Source organism: Canis aureus, chromosome 36, assembly GCF_053574225.1.
Source record: "Canis aureus isolate CA01 chromosome 36, VMU_Caureus_v.1.0, whole genome shotgun sequence".
NCBI lineage: Eukaryota > Metazoa > Chordata > Mammalia > Carnivora > Canidae > Canis > Canis aureus.
The window spans coordinates 11,459,899-11,475,350 of record NC_135646.1 but is presented as its reverse complement, the minus strand read 5'-3'; the positions used below and the strand labels follow the sequence as shown (position 1 = coordinate 11,475,350).

Sequence of the window (15,452 nt, the reverse complement as noted above, 5' to 3'; positions counted from 1 at the left end):
TAACACCTATTTGTCCAGAGCATGAAGTTTTCCTATATTCTATCTGTCCCATTTCATCAACCCAGTTTTTCAATCACCAGTTAATATCTACAGATATTATGGTGAAGACTGTAATTCCCCAATTAGATTAAGCTGAACAAATTAAACATAACACGACATCTCTCTCTCTCTCTCTCTCTCTCTCTCTCTTTCCTGCTATGTAGGACAAACGCTAAAAGAAATTAAACAAAAGCATAATAAAATTAGAGTAGCAGTAATAGTGCTACTTTATTTCACTTTTCTTGAAAAATTTTTAAAAATATTTATTTATTTATTTATTTGGACAAAATAAATAAGGGAAACAGATTAATTTTATCAATATCAATTCAGGCAATGGATTGAATATATAATTTTAAAAATGTATTGAATTCTCCTTAATCTTTTAAAAAATGATTATTGTATTATAGCTTTTTTACTGAAAAGACATTGAAAATTAAAACTCTTTCAAAGGTAATGAGGCCTAAAACATCTCTTCAATTTCAATCTGGCCATAATCTTCCAAGGAAGGCCTAACTACAAATTATAATTTGTTATGACAAATAAAAGAAAAATGAAACTCATGTATTATACCAGAGAGAGGCCAAAGGTTAACATCTCCCCTTCCAGGCCTGAAAGGAAGCCAATAAATGAATCTCTGAACCTTTCATCAGAAAAGCTGGATCTTTAGTTTGAGTGAATAATATCTATTCTGAAATTGAACCTATTAAAGAAAACAGATAGAACAAAGAATAATGGAAGATCTGTAGAGACAATAAAGAAACTACTGCTCTGATGTTTTTTTAAGTCTAGAGTGAGTTTCACCAGATTAAGAATCATCAAAAATGGTTTTTAATGAAATGTCTTTAAGTTTCATGTCAGTACTCTAATATTGAAATTTATTTTTCAGTATTGTAGAGAAAGGTAACTTACAGAGAACAAATTATGTGCCAGTTAGAAGAATCTTATGATGGGAGAATTAAATCTGATTAAGGCATTTTCCATAAATTGAATATTTTTTTCTAATTCAAATTATATAAAGCATAGAAGACAAACTGGTGAAAACATGTATTTACTTTTATTGCAAAGACCAATGAATTCTTCTTTAGATTATGTCTTATGAAGCATTTGCTCTTTCTGTTGCTTCATTCTGAAACTCACTCCTGGAAGGTATCTGTATGTCTTCTCCCTTGCTTTTTCTGATGTTAATTCAAATACACTCTTTTTATCAGACTTCACTTTTCCATACTATCTAAAATTATGAGTCCCACCCAACCAGTTACTATATTTTCCCTGACATTTTTCTTAGCCTTTATATCTCTCTTTGCCCTAAAAATATTCCATGAGAACAGGATTTTTTTTTTCACTTTCCTTAAACCACTCTATTCCCAACAACAAAAATAATGCATAGCACATGGAAGACAATCAATAGGAATTTGTTGACATAAAAATGAATGAGAAAAGAAACCTAGAAAATAATCATATGTTAAGCTAACTAGAACTTCAAGAAGTTCTGAGTAAACATGAACTCACTTATTTTTTTAATGAGTATGAAGGTTCTTCAAAAAAATAAAAAATAGAATTACTATATGATGCAGCAATTCCACTTCTGGCTACTTATCCAAAGAAAATAAAAACATTGATTCAAAAAGATATATGCATCTGTATGTGTGTTCATATTCATAAGTTCAATGAGATAGATATTGGTCATTACTACATTACCACATGCTACCACGTCTTTACTACACACAATTCCATTTTTATTCTCTTTCATTTATGAGGTAAGATTCACTAAATTAATCTCACAAACCACTGGTGAGCTGTGATACACAATTTGAAGAAAAACAAATCTGCTAAAGGGGTTTAAATCTTTTGCCATGACTGAGTTATAGCCCAGGGTAATGATAGCCGTATTTAATGAAACTGAACTTCTGTTGGCGATTCTGCAGCAGTCACAGAAAATTGGAGTTATCTTGTTATAGTAGGAGTGAGTAAATGCTACTTCAATTTTCAAAAAGGATGCGGAGAAGTCATATTTCATAAACTATATCACTGAGTAATAGACTAAGATGGATAATTTAAAGAATCATTTGAGAACACAGAGAAAAAGAAATAGTAATTACTAGTGTCCAACATAATTTCTGTAAAAATTGATCAAATCAGACTAACCTCAATTGCCTAGTTGCTAAACTAGCATATCAAAGATATTCAGTACAAATTTGGGGATCCCTGGGTGGCTCAGCAGTCTAGCGCTTGCCTTCAGCCCAGGGCATGATCCTGGAGTCCTGGGATCGAGTCCCACATCAGGCTCCCTGCATGGAGCCTGCTTCTCTCTCTGCCTGTGTCTCTGCCTCTCTCTCTCTCTCTCTCTCTCTCTCTCCCTCTCTCTCACTCTCATGAATAAAATCTTTTAAAACAAAACAAAACAAAACAAAACAAAACACCCAAAGATATTCAGTACAATTTTGAAAGGTATAAGAAAATAAAGGATCCGTTCATTTCAATGATAGAGATAACCAGGTATGGCCACTAATCCTGTTTTCTTTATTACAGGATAAACAATCAGATTATATTTCCCAGCCTTCCTTGGAGTTAGTTGAGACCATGTGACTAAGTTCTGACCAAATGACTGTGACTGGAAGTAATATACACTGTTCTCAGACTGACTTTATCATGTAACCCATATCTGTTTCCCGAACCCTCTCACCAATTTATGACACTTAAGAATGGTCCCTTTCTTTCTTACATTATCAGTTGCTCACTCTAATGACTCTCTAACGAGTATGATATAATATTTCCCATATTCATACATTCACGTCTTTAACTTCACATATATCTCCAGATGTTTCTCTACTGCTCTGCTTCCTTTATATCATAGTTTCACTAGAGAATTACTACACTCATTGTTTGCCCTGTGATCCTTTGATTGTCTGTTGAACCTTTTCTTCTTAAAGATTTATTTATTTATATTAGAGGAGAAAGAGAGCACTTGTATCAGGGGAGGGGCAGAAGGAGAGGGAAAGAAGGTCTTAGGCAGACTCTGTGCTGAGAGTGGGGACCGACACAGAGCTCAGTCTCATGACTCTGAGATCATGACCTGAGCTGAAACCAAGAGTTGGACACTAACTGACTGCAACCAGGAGCCTATGTTGAACTATTCTAATCAGAATTTTTATACTTTTCATAAAACAACTCTTATTAGGGTCACAGATGACCCACTGCTTAGTCAATTGGCTATTTTTTCTGTCTAGTCTCATCCTATTTGATCTCTCATGAACAGTTGACATATTTGCCCAGTCTTCATTAGTCACTCATTCAGTTTCCTTTTGTGTTCCCACCTTACCTCTCTATTGTTGGCATGTCCAAAGTTAGTCATTATAGACTTTTTCTCTATACTCACATAAAGGTTCTCATCAGGAATGCAAGCTACCACAGCCACTCTGGAAATCAGTGTGGAGACTCCTCAAGAAGTTAAATATAGAGCTACCCCACAACCCAGCAATTGCATTACTGGGTATTTACCCTAAAGATGCTGATATAGTGAAACTCCAGAACACCTGCACCCCAATGTTCATAGCAGCAATGTGCACAATAGCTAAACTGTGGAAGGAGCCACGACATCCTTCGACAGATGAATGGATAAAGGAGATGTGGTATATATACAATGGAACATTACTCAGCCATCAGAAACGACAAACACCCACCATTTGCTTCAATGTGGATGGAACTGGAGGGTATGATGCTGAGTGAAATAAGTCAATCCAAGGGAGAAGGACAATCATCATATGGTTTCATTTAAATTTGGAATGTAAGAAATAGGAGAAAGGAACCATAAGGGAAAGGAGAGAAACTGAGTGGGGAAGCTTTAGAGAGGAAGACAAACCATGAGAGACTCCTAACTCTGGGAAACAAACAAAGGGTTGCAGAAGTGAAGGTGGGTGGGGGGATGGGATGACTGGGTGACAGACACTAAGGAGGGCACTTGATGGGATGAGCGCTGGGTGTTATACTATACATTGGCAAATCAAATTTAAATAAAAATAAAAATAAATAAACAAAAAATTAAAAAGGTTCTCATCACTTCATGACTTCAAATGCCAATTACACATAGATGACTGATGAAATAGGTGTCTAGCCCGGACCTTTCACTTCTTCTTGAGTGATTTTGTCTAACAGGCATTCCGGGTTTAACAAATCTGAAACTGAACTCCTGGGTTTCCTCTTCAAACTTGAGCCTAATCAATTTCTCTTTCATAATTAATAAATTCATTATTTCAAGTATAAGCAACCCACCCCCCAAAAAATCAAAAACAAAACAACAAAACCCACATAATCCTCTTTAACTATACTCTTCTACACTCTACAGTTAGTCCATTAGCACATCTTTCTTCCTTCAAAATGTAGCTGCTGGGATCCCTGGGTGGCGCAGTGGTTTAGCGCCTGCCTTTGGCCCAGGGCGTGATCCTGGAGACCTGGGATCGAGTCCCACATCGGGCTCCCGGTGCATGGAGCCTGCTTCTCCTTCTGCCTGTGTCTCTGCCTCTCTCTCTCTCTCTCTCTCTCTGTGTGTGTGACTATCATAAATAAATAAAAATTTAAAAAATCAAATAAATAAAAAAATCTTCAAAATGTAGCTGCTGTCATCCTGGTCCAAGTTTTCCTCATCTTTCATCTCTTACTATTACAGTAAGTTTTAAACTGGTCTCCTTATTTCTACCTTTTGTATCTGAAACCTGTCATCCACACAGAAGCCAAGGTCATCTATCTAAAAATTTACAACCTTAATGAGTGTCTGGGTGGCTCTGCTGGTTAAGCATCTGTCTGTTAATCTTAGGGTTGTGAGTACAAGCCCTGTGTTGAGCTCCACAGTGTGGGGCCTACTTAAAAAAATTATAATCTTAAGACTGGTGTAATAATAATACCCAGAAGTGTTCATTTAAATGACAATCCGATCATATACATCACTTTTCTAAACTTCGTGTATGCACACACACACACATGCATAGATATAAAATCAATCATTTTTTGAAAATGTGAAAAAGACTGTTTAACATGACACATTAAATCAAACAAGTATGGAGATCTTTAAAAAAAAAAGGGTGGGGAGGGGGCACCTGGGTGGCTTAGTGGTTGAGCACCTGCCTTTGGCTCTGGTCATGATCCCAGAATCCTGGGATCGAGTCCTGCACGGAATTCTTGGGGGGGAGCTTGATTCTCCTTCTGCATGTTTCTGCCTCTCACTGTGTCTCTCTTGAATAAATAAATAAATAATTTTAAAAAAAGTTTGCATCGAGTTATTTTTTAGGATAATTATGAAAAGCTATTTTTTCAGCAGCAATCAACATTCCAATGGTATTTGCTCTTTGAAGTCATAATCCCATCACAATTTACAATCCTATTCATTTGGCCTATTAACAAAATATACAGAATTAATTTGCTTAGGCAAATCTTCCAACTTGATAGACTACTACCTTGGAGATTTAGCAATAATTTAAATAGTGAAAATTCCTCAGCAGTATATACTGTATGATCTATAATTACATTCTCTTAATATGGTATAAATTATAATACATCTTTACAAAATATACTTTACATTATATAAACATTATCTAAGTTTAGAACTCTTGATTGTTGTGATAGATACAAGGCAGCAATAAAATAAAAGAAATATAAAGAAAAAATTACATAAGCAACAGTAAACAGTATGCTTTACTATAGTCTTACAAAAACATACATGTACACAATTATTTTAAGCAAATATGGACTTAATTTCATGAAAGCATTCCCATATTTGTCACATGTTATACCATTCTAAAAACAAACTATTCCTAGCTGCTGCTTAAGGTTCACAGATATTTAGTGTAGTAGGAATATACAGAAATTAAACAATAGCATTTTACCTTTACAATGATGCATATGAAGGACTATTTTCATCTGGCTATAAAATCATAAAGCATATTAGAAAAGAAAGAATTACATAACTAGAGTATTCCTCATAAGGTGAAAAATCAGAAGCAAGTGTATAGAAACAAATCTGCAAAATCTGGCTCATATATCCATTTTCTTTTTCCTGTGCTAGCTCCTCTGGTTTAGACCCAGAGGGACATCTTTCCTTGCCCCTGTTTCAACCTAAAGATAAATAATGCAAAGGATCCTCTTTTACTTGTCTGACTCAACCCTGTTCTTTAAAAATGCCTTTATCCATGATTTTTTTTCTAATAAGCTTAATAAACTTTTAAATGGAGAGGTCATATTAACACCTTTCAATATAGAACAGATTTTAAAATAAGCCTAAAAAATAACATTGCAAACTTTATTTCTATTTTCCTTTAAACTGAATTATGTCTTTAACTTTTTAAAGTGATATTGTTGATCTTCATCTACCTCAAGTCTTCTGGATGAAAGTTTTTAATGCAAGATAGTTTTATCATTTTGAGAAAAACACTGCATAAAGAGAATGACTGGATTAATGACTGAATTAAACATGTTATTTTATTGGCACTTCTTTTATATTTAATTTGTGCCTGTAACACAAGAGAATTAGGAAATTACCTGAAGTACACTGCCATGAATGATATCATAAAGGCATAATAAATTTTTTCAGGTTTCTATACATTATAAATGTAAGTTACTAGGTAACTGACAAAAGCAATTTGTATGAAAGTATTTCTAAAACTATCTGACATCTATTCAAACAGCATTTTCTGCACTTAATTTAGGACAGCCACAGAAACTTGCTAACCTTTCACAACACAGTGACTTAAAAAACTTCACTGTTTGACTCTCTCATAATTCTAGGAGCAAACAACTCTCTAACATTTTCAGGATCATTAAATTAAAAATGATAAGGAAAGAAAATCATTAACTAATTTATATTTCTCTTCTAATGGGAATAGAATTAGTAATTACTTTTGCCGGGGAAACGTCCTGTAGTCAGTCACTTGTGTCGAAATCACATGCCCATCGTTCAAGGTATGAGGCCTGCTGACCTTAAATTACAAACTCACAGATGTATTTGTAGATTGGTATTAACACAAGAGACCCAGCATCTTTAAACTTAACCATCCAACCAATTATGTTCAAATTTCCTTTCCCTCTGCAGCATTTACTTTTTTTTTTCTTTTATGGGCTTCAACCACATTTAGTCTAATACTTTACATACTCTACCACTCAGTGAATATTTACTAAATTATCATGTGAATCAATTTGGGCATTTGAAAAGAGATAGGAAGGGGCACCTGGGTGGCTCAATGGTTGAGTACCTACCTGCCTTTGGCTCAGTTTGTGATCCCGGGGTGCCGGGATCGAGTCCCACTTCGGGCTCCCTGCATGGAGCCTGCTTCTCCCTCTGCCTATGTCTCTGCCTCTCTCTGTGTGTCTCTCATGAATAAATAAAATAAAATAAAATAAAAAGAAAAGAGATAGGAAGCAAGACAAAACTTGTATATTCAAGACTTATTCAAAACTCATGAGATTCATGGAAGTTCTAATGATTAGCCGTTACAAGTGAAAGTTTCATCTGTCAGAGAATAATTTATAAGCACACAAGAAATTAATTCCACTTGCATTTCACCTATTGTCTTTGTTAAAATGACTATAGAATCTGTGGCTGGAAATTTTTAAAGCTACCTTCACTTTATCCATCTATTTCCTTAATGGCATTAGTGATTTAACTGCCTTCATAAGGTCATATGTCTTTTATTTCAGTTTTAAAATCATATTTTAAATTCAGATAATACTCCCATCAGTAACATTTTGTATGACATTTATTATATTTTTCCTATTAAATGTTGAAATGAAGAGCAAGTTAGCAGACTGTTATCCTTAAATAGAAATGATAAAACCAAGCAAAAAGCAGTTTATAGAATTTTTAAATGATATATATCCTTTTGCCAAACAGACCTGCAAATTGTACACTCTGGTTTTTTATGGTATTTAAAATTGATTAAAAATTGTCTGTATCTCCACTGACATGAGTTACTGTAATTTATTTGTTGTAGAATACATTTTTAAGAAAGGCTCAAGACCAGAACCTAGTTCGTCTCCAGGATTCCTGAATAGAAAAGGCACTATTTCTGGTAACTTGAGTTTACCACAAATCATCATTTATTTTCCTGAATTACAGAATGCTATATCCCTATACCCCTGCTATATGATGCAGTGCAAGTGGTGGCTGTCAAGTCTAATGTTTTTGTTTTTCCTTGACAACCAATCAAGTGCTATATTATTGGCGAAAAATTGCTCCCTAGTAAACAGAAATGTAAACTTAACCAAACTCATTAACTTAAATCGTCTACTGCAAGTAGATCTCTTGAGGCCTCCTGTTAAAACCAGAGTATAATCTTCGCATCATCTGCGGCAAATTGCCCTATGCCTATTCTTACAGAAGGGGTTGCTCTGGACATACTAATCCAAGGCTAGAGCTTTCCATCAGAGGCAGTCCTCCAAATATAAACACCCAAAGGCATCCTGAACCGCAAACTGATTCCTAAACACAGGGTGCATTTAAGAAAGAGAACTTCAAAAAAGTTAGTGGCTCTTATATTCTCAATTAGAAATTCTCCTCGTATTAGCTAGGATCTCAGAGTACATCAACACAGAGGAAGCAGTTGTTCTCACATCTTAAAATAGAACAGATTGAACATTTAACCTTTCTGCTGCCCAGTCAGGGTCTAATGACTATTTTATGTTTAAACACACACACATACACACACACACACACACACATTCACACACTCACACGCACATGCACTTTCCATTTTGCCTTTCTCCTAGTATAGTAAAACATAGAAGTAAAACAAGCTTCATTGCTCTTTGAAAGTCTGAATTTAGAGAAAAAGGTATTTGTAGAAATATAAAAGAATGATGTCAACGAGTCAAACTCAAATTTTCTATTAAAACGTCAGTTTTTCACAGTAACTATATTTTAAGTGATTACCCTTTAGTGAAGGATTTGGTGACTCTTTAGATTATTCATGATGAGGGATAATTATATTTTCTAATCCTGGTGTTATATTTAGCAACTTACTAAGGCTTTATAGAGGACATGAACTCTTAGGGCACTTAGAATGACTGTGTCTCCCCAAGATTTGTCACATGTTCACTGTTTATAAGTAACCTAGTTTATTTACTAGATACTGCCAATGCTTCCTCCCAGCAATACAAATACCCATTACTGAAGTTTAATCAGCAGGATTGCCCTAAATGTAGTGGCATTTTCTATATTCCTAAGAAATATTTATAGACCTATTACTTCCTCCATTTTAAAGTTATATATTAGAATTCAAGAATATCTTTCAAGCCAGTATCTCAAATCTAAATTGAAATGACTAAACAATATCCATGTCTTTATGTATGATGTGATCATCTTTACTCCTTCCACTGTGAATGGGGTGAGGAAAGGAAAGAATTGGTTATTAAAAATCAAGTAAACAGCTCAGTTTGGTTTTATAAGTACTATATACTCAAATATCTCTTTATTTCAAAATAAATTTGGATTTTTAAAATATTTTTCCTTTCATTTGGGTATGCAAATAGGTAGAAATGATGAACAATAAAATATGCTGCTCTAAAAAGGTGGAAGGATCATGTTCTTGATGCCTAAAATCAGAGTATGTGCCTCTGGCCCTGTGACCTTGGGTGATTCATTTAGCTATTCTTAAACTCATTAATTCACTTCTTAGGGTTTTTGCTCTCTTTTTATAGAAATTACATTCTGTAAATGGGCATTTTCTGTGATAGAGAAGAGACTGTCTGGTAAGTAGATATATCAGCTCCTGTCTGGAAGCATGACAGGTGCATGGTGTTACACTGTGTGTGGGCGCTGATCCTGGCACGAATAGAGAGTGACCTGCTGTTGGAGCTCGTGGAGAGAACCTGAAGGAGCACTCCAAATATCCTTCTGCAAGCATTACCCACCTGGGGATGATTCTCATCCAATGACTGCCGAAGGATAACTGTCATAACTATACTTTTCACCGTGGCCTTCTCACCACTTGCACGATGTTTATCCCATATCCAGATGCCATCTGTGGTGTTTTCCCACATCATTGTCTCAGAGGTGAAAGGTATTGCACATAATGGGAGTATTTATTACTATGAACACATCTGGCATTTTTGGAATTGTCAAAGAAAACTGATGCCTCCTGTAGCCTAATAACTTTTTTCTATATTTTATTGTCCTTGATATTAAAACTCCAGTTGATACAGGCACTTGTAGAGATGAATACAGGATGTGGTATCAATGAGCATCATTTGTAAAGGCAAAAGGCAACAAGAGTACTTAATTTATATATATAAATATATATAGTTTATATATATATATTTTTTTTCTATTTACCGAAATGCAACCCTTTGGAAATAGATGTATAGGTACAGAATATTGTGTGGTTCTATCAGAAATTATGTACTACCTTGGTTTGATTTTTTGTTATAATTTTTGTTAGATTCTGGAATTTACAAAATAGATTTTTTTTTAATTAGAAAGTTTCACCATCTTCCAAATTCATATGCATGCAATTCCCTCACTCCTTTTCAGTATTGTTTTGTTTATTTATAGGCTTAATTTAAATGTCTGACATCTTTTTTGGACAGTATATACTTCTTTGAGGGCATAAATTGGAATGTGTTTATTCATATGCCCCCACAGTGATTTTACTCTTATCTTGCAAAAGCCATCAACAAGTGTTTATTAAATTATAAATAAGTAGAAATTGTTTCTAATGAAAAGGTCTAGTGACATTTTAAGAAATGTTTTTTCCCCCTTAACACTAAACATTATAGCAAATAAATAACAGACAAACATTTCTACTATCTGCAATTAGTTCTGGGATTTTGTCCCTATTTCACACCAGATAATACTGCACAAAGTATTAATTGATATCTAAAGGCTGACATATAATAAAGTGATTAACAAATAATTTAAATATAATACTATTTTAAGCTAAGGTATCCGTTCTACATAGGCATAAGAAAAAAAGAGCTATTAAATTTTCTAGAAAGTTTGATTTCTTTCTTCCATCTTTCAGCAAATATTTTTGTATACCTGTGACCAATCAAGTCATATTGATTAGTCATCAAGCATATTACTACATTAATAAATGAAGCATATTACTACATTAATAAATGAAGTCTCAAAATCGAGCAATTTTCCCTTTATATATTATCAGACTATCATGGAATAAAAAAAACATAGATTACAAAGTTACGTATTTTTTTTTTCAAAGTTAGAGATTTTAATCAATAGTAATATAACTGCTAGAAATAAGAGCAACAAAGAGAAACAACTCTATTTAAAACCAATTCAGAGTTTAAGTGGTTTTAAACTATATTTAAAACCAATTTTTCTATTATTTAAAATATACCTTAACTACTAGGTTTTAGGAAAATAACAGATTTTACTCAGTGAAACTAATTATCTCTGTAACTTCAATCCATACACCATATTTTATTGAAATATATTAAAAAATAATTCTATTAAAGTGTCTTCCAGAACGCTTCATATATAATCCTGCTATTACATTCTCTGCTCTCTTTTTTCACTGTTTATTACAATAACTTACGAATCTCTTTTCCTTCAAATCCCCTACAATTTCCCCTCACTTCATTCTAATCAATCAGATTCCTGAGTGCAAGATAAATGTTATCACCCATAGTTCCAAAAACATGATTTGAAGGCTCCCAATAATTAATCATCATGTGACTAATTAAAATAATAAAATTAAGCTTTGTTTTTGCAACTTTATTTCAGAATGGTTAATTAAACACCATATCCCAAAGTAGTTGGCCAGATTCAATCAGCTTGAATTATTCCCTGGAAAGTGATCTTGGAGACAAAAAAAGAAAAAAGAGGAATCTAAGCAAAATATAAAATTCCAATTCCAGATAAATAAGTTACAACAGAAATCTTACTTTGAAAGAAAGGCCAATTAATTGGTGTCAGATACATGAAGTATCAATTATGTGTCTTCTGTTTATGTGTGGAAATGTAGTTGGTTTTCTAACTATCTTTCATGTACTTGAATAAATAACTGAAGTTTCATACATAGTGCCTATTGAAATGGGTACTCAATGAATATGTAGGTGACTGACTTTGTTAAAAACACAACGAAAACAGACAAAAACTCAACACAGAACATAATATTTTATCCATTTGTGGCACTGGTTAATTTTTCTCCTAAACAACATATTGATCAGGAAAAAAGTTTGCGTTAAAAATATCTATCTTTTGCTCTGCAGCACTGATTACATACAATGAAAAAAGAAAATATCACCTTTACTTAAAGCTCATCTTCTTGGTTGTATGGATGACCAGGTTTAACAAGAAAAGAAACACAACTGCCAATATATCCTAGAGACATGTTTTTCATTATATCAAACAGATTTTAAATTGCTAAAACTGGAAGCTAGTTGGAGAATAAAATGACAACACATCAAACTAAATATAGCAAACTAAATATAGCCTATAGGAAGAATATTCTAAAAAGAAGATGGGCTGTTTAAAGATAAAGGAACATTAGGGTCAGCTATTAATGTCAAAGGCAAGCAAATACCATTCCAAGTACCCCCAGATAATATGCACTAATAGTGGGTTTTAGCAGGATTCAGGCTGATGCAGGTGCATGTTCAGCAGCTGCAGAGGCAACACACACGCTCACACACAGACATGCACCCAGAGCATAACATAAACTAACTCTCGTGAAATGTAGAAAATGGAAAACTGTAAACACAGAAAACTCAAAGAGTAATGAGCTCATATAAATGCTTGAACACTAACCCTCCATCTCCCTGAGATTGTTTAACTCATAGCAGTTCAAGATTTTAAATCATACAATGGACACATACTTAGCTGGAAATTCTAGGAGGATCTTTCTCCAAAATACTTACTAGCTGTTGGACCTTAAGCATCTTTTCTCATTTTTCTTTGCCTTAGTTTTCTTATTCTAGAATTCTAGAATTCTGTATTTATTTATCTTATTCTAGAATTTATCATAAAGGCTTTTTACTAGGATAACATACAGGCATAATATATACATATAAAATAGCATAGTGTTTGACTCACAGTGCTAAATAAATTTTAATTATTGCTTGATCAATATTATCCTACAGCTTATTAATGGTTTTGAAGAAGTAACACACACAATTAAGATCGATTTTTTTATCACAAATCTTACTTGAACTCATAAAAACATATTTTTCTACTAATTTTCTGGTATTCACTACATTTACCAGTTTTAAATAAAACTTAGACAATTTCATTGTGGAATCTATAAGAAAAGTAGTTCCCAAAACTACTTTTTCTATGTCAGACTAAAAGACTTGGTAGTCACTGACCAACAGAAAACAATTACACTGCCTCACAAATGCAGAATTAGCATTTATGGAAAAACAGGTTCTATAGTAGATTAGGCATGAAGTGAGGCAAGTTCTTTGTTTTCTTGTTTCTATTTTATTAGTGTAAGTGAACAGAAGAATGAATCCTCATTGATGTTTTAAGAATCACCAACTCAAGCAAATACCTTAGTTGAGAAAATATTCAAATTATATTGAACATTAAAATCTTAGTTTCTTATTAGTTTATCACAAACCTAGTGGCTTTAAACAACACGTTTATTATCTCACAATTTTGGTGGTCAGAAGTCTGGAATGGGTCTCACTGGGCTAAAATCAGTATGCCAGCAGGGCTCAAATGCTTCTGGAGGCTGTGGAAAAGAATCTGCCTTCTTCAGCTCCTACAGGTTGTCTGCATTCCTTGGCTTCCGACCCCTTCACCGACCTTCAAAGCCAACATAAGACCAAGTCCTTTGTATTTGCCATTACTCAGATTCTCTCCCTGTCCCTCTCTTAGACTTGTAAGAACCATTGTGGTTACTTTGGGCCCACCCAGATAATCCAGAATTATCTTAATATTTTAGTCAACTGAGTAGCAAACTTAATTCCACCTGGAACCTTCATTCCCCTTTGCAACATAAGCTATCACAAACTTCAGAGATTCATATCTGGACATCTTTGAAGGGCCACTATTCTGACTATGGCCTACCTCAACTGATGATTTCGGGGAAACTACTATGTTTCCACTTAAATATTTTAGCATGTTTTAAATATGTACTTACATACTTAAAAACTGTACATATAGGTTTTATGAAATGTAGTAAAAGAAGGAAAAGTGAGAGAGAGCTGATATATATACATGCATGTACATATAAAATTTCAATTCCAGATAAATAAGTTACAACAGAAATCTCACTTTGAAAGAAAGGCCAATTTTGTAAAAAAAAAAAAAAAAAAAAAAAAGAAAGAAAGAAAGGCCAATTAATTGGTGTCAGATACATGAAGTATCAATTATGTGTCTTCTGTTTATGTGTGGAAATGTAGTTGGTTTTCGCATATTTACCATTGTGCATACAATGGTCAGAGTCAGGCCTGACCTGAAAGGTCTCTCTGAAAAAGTAACATTTGAAAAGTGGCTTGAAGTAAGTAAAGAACAAACAAACAACAACAACAACAAAAAACCCAGAAACAGGATAAGAGAACAATTTAACAATTTCAAGCAAAGAGAATAGAAACTTCAAAGGCCATGAAGAGGAAAGGTGTTTGGTGTGCTTGAGGAATAGCTAAGAGGACAGGGCAGTCTGGCTGGAATGCAGAGAGGGAAGTGGGGTAGGGGTTGAAGCTTTCAGAGGAAAGAGGTAGACCATGTAGAGCCTTGTGAGCTATTTAACTAAGAGTGAGCTATATCTGAGCAGAAGAGTCTCACAATTGGAAAAGCAGCATTACCATTGCTGTGTGCAGAATAGACTATTGCAAGGCAAGGCTGGTAACAGGAAGACCAGTTTGGAGGCTATTCTAACAATCCAGGTGAGAAGTAAATGAGGTTGGGACCATGGCAGAAGCAGAGGAGGTAAAGAAACATAAAAGATGATTTTTTTTTTAATAGAATGAAGGGATGGCAACATTTCCTGGCGTAAAATATTTAAAGTCAGGAACAACAACAACAAAAAAAAAAAAAAAAAGGAAAAGAATTCTAGGCAACCCCAAGATTTTGATCTTGAGCAACTCAAAGAATATACCTCATATTTACAAAAAAATGGGACAAACTATAGAGGAAGCATGTTTAGAAGGAAACATCAAGAGCTCCATTTTTGGGCATATTAAGCTTATAGATACGTATGGGATATCTGCTGTCTGATAACTACTGAGAGTCCATCCATATTCATTCTTTCCTCCCTAGGAACAGATCTCCTGAATGTAGCTGAGCGTATTTCTCAGCCTCTCTTAAAGCTATGTGACTTAGTCATGGGCAATGGAGTATAAGAGAAAATTATTTATGCCAGCCGCAGATTGTGCCCTTAAAAGAATAATATGTGTGTTCCTCTGTTTCTCTTATCACTAAATGTGAAGAGTTGTCCTATTAATCCTGATCATATCCATCAGAGAGA

At 34.1% G+C, this 15,452-nt stretch overlaps 1 protein-coding gene across 8 annotated transcripts in view; it reads right to left on the bottom strand.

The window, feature by feature from the left end:
* The window catches only part of ERBB4 (erb-b2 receptor tyrosine kinase 4), a 1,106,505-nt gene that overhangs the window by 457,749 nt on the left and 633,304 nt on the right, over positions 1-15,452 (bottom strand). Inside the window, exon 1 of one of the 8 annotated variants that reach the window (XM_077885350.1) lies at positions 12,901-12,946. The exons of the other annotated variants lie outside the window; for them this stretch is intronic. The gene's annotated coding sequence lies outside the window, so the exon portion shown is untranslated. Of the gene's footprint in view, positions 1-12,900; positions 12,947-15,452 lie in introns of those variants that run through there. 8 annotated transcript variants of the gene reach the window in all.